The sequence below is a fragment of the Cupressus sempervirens genome, chromosome 2, assembly GCF_028749045.1.
Source record: "Cupressus sempervirens isolate cs-2001-9-10 chromosome 2, ASM2874904v1, whole genome shotgun sequence".
Lineage (NCBI taxonomy): Eukaryota > Viridiplantae > Streptophyta > Pinopsida > Cupressales > Cupressaceae > Cupressus > Cupressus sempervirens.
Genome location: NC_143119.1, coordinates 101,071,082 through 101,078,282, shown reverse-complemented (window position 1 = coordinate 101,078,282; position 7,201 = coordinate 101,071,082).

Genomic DNA, 7,201 nt, shown 5'->3' with positions numbered 1-7,201 from the left:
AAGATCATAAGCATACTTGCTTTGAGAAACAAAGATACCTGTAGGAGTTTGAAAAATTTGCATACCTAAGAAGTAATGTAAGATACCTAAGTCTGTCATTTGAAATTTTTGTTTAAGTTGGAATTTAATATCAGAAATCAAAATGTCTGAACTAGAAGTGAGAATTAAATCATCTACATAAACAATAACAATGATAATATCATCGTTAGTATGTTTAATATACAAATTAGGATCATTTTTGCTTCTAGTAAAACCTTGAGAAATGAAGAAGGAATTAATTTTAGAATACCATTCTCTAGGTGATTGTTTAAGACCATAAATAGATTTGTTCAATTTGCAAACTAGATTTTCACTACCTTTCTTAACAAATCCAGGAGGTTGAGCCATATAGATTTCTTTATGTAACTCACCATTTAAGAAGGCACTTTTAACATCCATTTGATGAATGGGCCAATTCATTTTAGATGCTAAAGCAAGAACTAATTTGATAGTAGGCATTTTAGCAACAGGTGCAAAGGTTTCATTATAGTCTAAGCCTTCAATTTGGGAAAAACCTCTAGCAACTAGTCTAGCTTTAAATGTACTAATTTCATTATTAGTATTCAATTTTGTTTTATATAACCATTTACATGAAACTAGATTTTTTCCAGGAGGTAATGTGACTAAGTCCCAAGTGTGATTAGCAAGTAACGAATCATATTCCTCTTGCATGGCTTTCTGCCAATGAGGTTGAGAGTTAGCTTGATCAAAAGACTTAGGATCGTTAGAATTCATAATAGTAGTCATCAAAGCATAATTACAATAATTAATCCTTCTATGTTTAATTCCACCAGATTTAGAAATATAATCATCAGCTTCATTGATGAGGTTTTGAGCCCATTTAGGTTTACGTTTAGTTGTAATGGAATTATCACTAGAGGAAGAATCATGAGTAAGCAAAGTATCATTAGTATCTATTTGAGTATCATGAGATGTAGGAGCAAAAATAACCGGTGGTACTTGATTAAGAGAAAGAGTAGGGTTAAGAGAAGGAGGTTGGTCCTCCACTAGCACAATTTTAGTGCCACTGAATTCTTCATCCGTTGTAGTAGAGCAATCATGAACTCCATTTTCTGCAATACAAACATCTCTAGCAACTTGAACTTTGTTAGTAGTGGAATCATAAACACGATAACCCTTAGTGTTTTCATCATAGCCAACAAATATATAAGGAGATGACTTAGCATCTAATTTATGCCTTTTCTGTTTAGGCGTATGAACATAAGCAATAGAACCAAATATTCGTAAATGATGTAAATTCGATTTCCTACCAGACCAAGCCTCTTCTGGAGTGATAGCCTTGAGAGCTTTGGTAGGAGTCCGATTAAGAATATAAGTTGCACAAAACATGGCTTCAGCCCAAAATTTATAATGCAAATTCTTAGCATGCAACATGCTTCTAGCCATTTCAACAATGGTCCGATGCTTTCTTTCCGCTACACCATTTTGTTGTGGTGTATAAGGAATAGTAAGCTCATGCTTAATTCCACACGATTTCAAATAAGAATGAAAAGCATTATTCACATATTCCTTCCCATTATCAGTTCTAAGAATTTTAAGTTTATACCCAGATTGCCTTTCAACATATAACTGAAATTCAATAAATATATCAAGAACTTGATCCTTGCTATGCAAAAAATAGATCCAAGTTCGTCTAGAAAAATCATCAACAAAGGTAAGTGCATACCGAGAACCTTGGATGGAGGTATTCTCCATGGGACCCAAAAGATCACTATGGACAAGATGCAACTTATGAGTTGCTCGCCATGATTTTCCACTTGGAAAGGGTTCCCTATGCATCTTACCACTCATACAACCTGTACAGGCAATCTTGGAAGGAATAATGTTAGGCAAGCCATCAACCATATTATGCTTTTGCATGAAAGTAATATAATCAGAATTTAAATGACCAAGTCTTTCATGCCATATATTGAAATCAATAGAAGTATGTAAAGAATAGCGTGACTAGCAAATTCATGGAATTTAAACAAATTGTCATTATCCATTTTAGCATGAGCAATCACTTTGAGAGTTTGAGGATCTATAATATAACATGTATCTTTGTAGAATTCAACTTTATAGTTCTGACATAGCTGTGAAACAGAAAGTAGATTAGTTTTCAAGTTAGGTACATATAAAACATCATGCAATTTACCATTAGGAATAGTAACATCACCTAGTCCTTCAACTTTACAAGTCTGATTATTAGCTAACTGAATAGGAATGTTAGCAATATCAGGTTGTAAAGAATAAAAAATTTCTTTATGAGAAGTGACATGTTGTGATGCACCGCTATCAACAATCCATTCTAAAGGTTTACAAAGGTTAAAGCTACAAGTAAAAGCATGACGAGGATTAGAACTAGTCGAATTACCTTTTTTATGGTTTGAGGTTTGATGATTGCTACTATGATTCATAGGTTTTTTATCATTTTGTTTTTTAAAACAGTTATTGACAAGGTGACCATCTTTGCCACAATAAGAACAATGAGGTTTGGAATTGGAATGGTTCCTTTGATTATTAGTATTACGAGTATTATTAGGATGATGGGTATTATTATATTTGGGATGAAATTTATTGTTGGTGTTATTTGAATTAGAATTAGATTGTTTGTAATTATTATTATTGGAACAAAAATTATTAGTTGAATTTCTAGAGACAAATGCATGTTCAGTTGATTTGAGAGTACCAAACTGAATTAGCTTAGCTTCTTCCTGTCTTAATAAAGTTTGAAAAATAACATAAGTTAACTGAGAAGTTACAGTAGGAATAGCAAGCTGTGCATGAATATTGGTTATAAACTGTTGAAACTGTCTAGTAAGATATTTTTTAAGAATAAGATGGATTAAACGAATGTCCTCTAATTGAACACCTAAAGCCATAATTTGACTTTTAAGAGAATCAAATTTTAAGAGGAATTCATCCATACTTTTAAAATCTGCATACCTGAGATCTTCGAGTTGATCTTGCAATTGGATTTTGCGGTATTCATCGCCACTGTCATACTTGGTTTTCAAGATGGACCATGCATCATGAGCTTTAGAACAGTGAGCAATTAAGACATATAAATCTGGAATAATAGAAATACCAATTAACCCTAAAGCTTCTTCGTTTTTAGCTTTCCAAGTATCTTTCTTGTCTTGAGTAGCCGCTGAACGGGGCTCAAGAGAAGGGTCAGTGGCTATTTCGAAGAGATGTTTAAAACGAAAAATAAATGAGATATGAGTTTTCCAAGAATGATAATTAGAATAATTAAGTTTGATTTCTGGAATTAATGTTGACATGATTAAGGAAAAAAAAATTCTTCGCTTTTTTTTTTTTTCGAAAAAAAAAAATGCCCTTAATTTGAAAATCAGATGAATTGAAAAAAATGTTGTTAAATGAGAGAAAAAAAAATTTAAATTTTATTAATTGAAAAAAAAAATTGGTTTTTTTTGTTTTTTTTTTATAAGATTAAGACTATTTTCTTTTAATTTTAACTATTTGTGTCAGAGAGAATTAAAAATTGATTTATTAAACAAATAAAAACATTAATATAATACAAGTTTTATTAGTTTGAGTTAAAACAAAATTTTAAAAACATAAAAGGTTTAAAATTAGCAAAGAGGGGGAAAAATTTTAAAAAAATTTGAAAGGGGAGCGTAGCTTGTCGGTGGTTGCCGCGTGGCGAAAGGAGGGGCCGAGGTCGATTTTTGGGCGGAGTTATGGGAGCGGCGGAAGCGGTGGTTAGGGTTTATTGCACGTAGAGTTGCAGAGTTGGGAGCGGCGCAAGAGTGTCGCGCGGCGGTTGCGCGCGGCAGCGTTTGGAGAGGCGGTGGTTGCGCACGGCGGTGAGAGAAAATTTGCGCGCGGCGGCGCGAGGTCTGCAACGGTGGCGGCATTTATGTGCGGCGGCGCGAGTCTGGACTGCGGCGGTGTTTACGCGCGGAGATATGGGGTCTGTGCCGTAGGCGGCGGTTGCGCGCGGTGGCGCGGGGTGGCGTGTGGGTGGCGCGGCCGCCCAACCAAATTCAAAAGAAATATATATATATTTTTTATATATAAAAAGAAGCTTTGCACTATGTTTATAAAAAACACAATATAGTAAAATATATATATATATTTTTAAAATTTTTTTAAAAAAAAATTTTATAAATGAAGTAGGAAAAAGTAGAGAGTTAGAAAGCTTTACTATTGTGTTTTTATAAAAAACTTTACCAATGTAATATTTTTTTGTTTTGGCGGCATGCCGTCCAAAACAAACCAAAAAAAAATGAAATTTACTAAGAAAACCCTTTGGCGGCAAGCCTTCCAAAGAGGGTTAGTAAAAAAAATGAAGCTTTACAAGAAAACCCTTTGGCGGCAAGCCTTCCAAAGAGGGTTAGTAAAAAAAATATGAAGCTTGCATGCACAAGATTAGTTAAAAAGAGCTAAAATCACAACACAAACTTCTTCTCTCAATAACGTCTCCAAATAAGGTGTGCTCCAATGAATGGCAACCTTCACCACAAAACTTAAAACAAGGATTAGATAACCAAGCTCTGATACCATGTAAGAAATGATAATGTTGAGCAAGGAACGAGAAACAATCCAAGTAAGTTAAGTGTGAAACAATGTTACCATAAGATAAGCAACTCCAAGAGCATTCACCAAGATGGTTCAACAATGGAGACAAGGATTTATAAGGGGAAAGCAAAGAAAACCCCTTGTGAGTATTATGAATGAAGGCAAATGCCTAGAGAAGAGAGAGAGAGAGTGTTGGAGCAAAAGTAGCTCAATACAATAACATCAAGTGCTTAGAGTGGTGTTGTAGTTATGAAGAAGGAAGGAGGAGCATCTCTTATATAGAGATGAGAGAGGAGTTGCATTTGTAACTCCCATTTCTATGAATGCCACATTCATAATAGGTGTGTGCAAAGTGTCACAATCCTCTTAAGGAGGATAAAATAAATAAAGAAATAAACAAGAGTTGTCCTCACATGTGGAATAAAGGACAAACAATGACATGTCCTCCACATGTGTACAAGTGGACAAACTACATGTAGGGACCCTTGGAATACCCCAATTAAAATATATCCAAGGAAAGATTAACCTTTCTAACAGAATAAGTCAATGAAATTCATTAACACGAGGCAAACACTAGAACTAAAAAGTCACACAATCATAACAACACAATAAAACCATTGGCTCCATTATTATTCATGAGCATGTATTCACAAAAATAACACACTCCAACAAGAATAACTACACTCAGAATGAGAGCACCAATATCATATAATATTGCATAAAAAATATTGGCCTAGAGTACATATTACATCCATGTATTTAAAAGAAACCCTCTTCTCCCTTTGTGTTATAAGTGAGAGCTCTTCTTATGCAAACTCATGCTAAAAACTAGTAAAACATATCTGATTATATACAAATTGACTCTCTAAATTATGCAAAGTAGGTCTCCACCCTTATTTATATCAATTAATGAATGCATGAGCCTTTACATGACTTAAAATAATAAAATAATGAGAAGATAAGAAGATAGAAGCCATGAGATGATCTAGGAGTCTTTGGGAGCTCTAAAAATGGAAGCTTGACCTTCTCTAGGCATTTCTAAAAGTTGAACTGTCATCAAATGTGTTTCTAGTGCATGAAATGCTCTAAAATAGAAACTATCAACACATTTCTTCTTCTTCAAAAATGTTCAGTGTACCTCTAAGAAAAGTGCACCTGTGCACTTTGGTGACAAGACCCAAAAATCGAAAAAAAATTCTAAGTGTCAAAACTTGATTTCTACCATTTGGGTTTTCTTTCCCTTTATACCAAAATGATGTGTGGATGTTTCCCTTTGAAATTTTGGATGGTAGAGATGATTTCTTGAGGAGCTAATAAGTCTAAAGCTTCATACTTTACCCTCACTTTCCTATGGAAACTATGAAGTGTGACTTCTTGGGCATTCCCTAGAACTTGAAATTCATGGGTTTGAGTGTGATCTTAGCTGCTACAAAAGATAAGGAAGCCATTATTAATGTTTGGGACCTTGGGGGGCCTCTAGATGTTCTAGATATACACACCTACACACCTTTAGAGATAACTCATTCATCAAATCTTCAAATTGTGCACCTACGAACTTGTGCACATCCGCACCTTCAAGGAATTGTGCAAGATGCTCAATTCACCAAAAAATCAAAGTTCTTAGTTTTGAAAATGGTTTCTAGGTTTTTCTCAAATGTGGTTTCAGATAACTCTTATATACTTATTTTAGTCTTTTTGATGACTTAGGCCTATTTGCACACCTTGTGCACCTCTGTACTTTGTTCAAATCTTGTAAAATTGTGCACTTGTGTACCTTTACACATACACACATTCTAGAGTTTTTCAACTTATGCATATCTTAAAATTACAATGCACACCTATGCACCTTCTAGAGACAATTCATTCACTAAATCTTCAAATTGCATACCTACGCACCTATAGGGAATTGTGCAAGGTGCTCAATTAACCAAAAAATAAAAGTTCTCTATTTTGAAAATGATTTCTATGTTTTTCTCAAATGAGGTTCGGGAGAACTCTTGTGTAGTTATTTTGATCTTTTTTTATGGCTTAGGTCTATTTGCACACCTTTTGCACCTCTGTACTTTTCTCTTCAAAACTTTTAAAATTATGCACCTATGTACCTTTGCACATGCACACCTTCTAGAGTCCTTCAACTTATGCATTTCTCAAAATCACAATGTGCACTTGTGCATGTTGTGCACCTGCACATCTTCTTGAGGCAATTTATTCATGAAATCTTCAAATTGTGCACTTGCGCACCTGCAAGGAATTGTGCAAGTTGCTCAAATTCACCACAAAATCAAAGTTCTCTATTTTGAAAATGGTTTTTGGGTTTTTCTCTGACGAGGACTAGGAGCACTCTTGTGTACTTATTTTTCCCTTTTTGATGATTTATACCCTTTTGTTAGCCCAACATTTTCATAGACTTCATCTCCTTCTACTTCTTCTATCTGAAGTCCCAAGGCACTTGTTTTGAAAATGCACACGCAAGACCATGGTAATTATTTTTTTACTATGGATGATGAGGATGCCATGATAACATACACAAAAGATAAACAAAAATGTACCAGTGCTAGGCGTTAAAAATGTTGCTAACTAACTAGACTCCTAAACTAAAACTACATAAATTCCACTC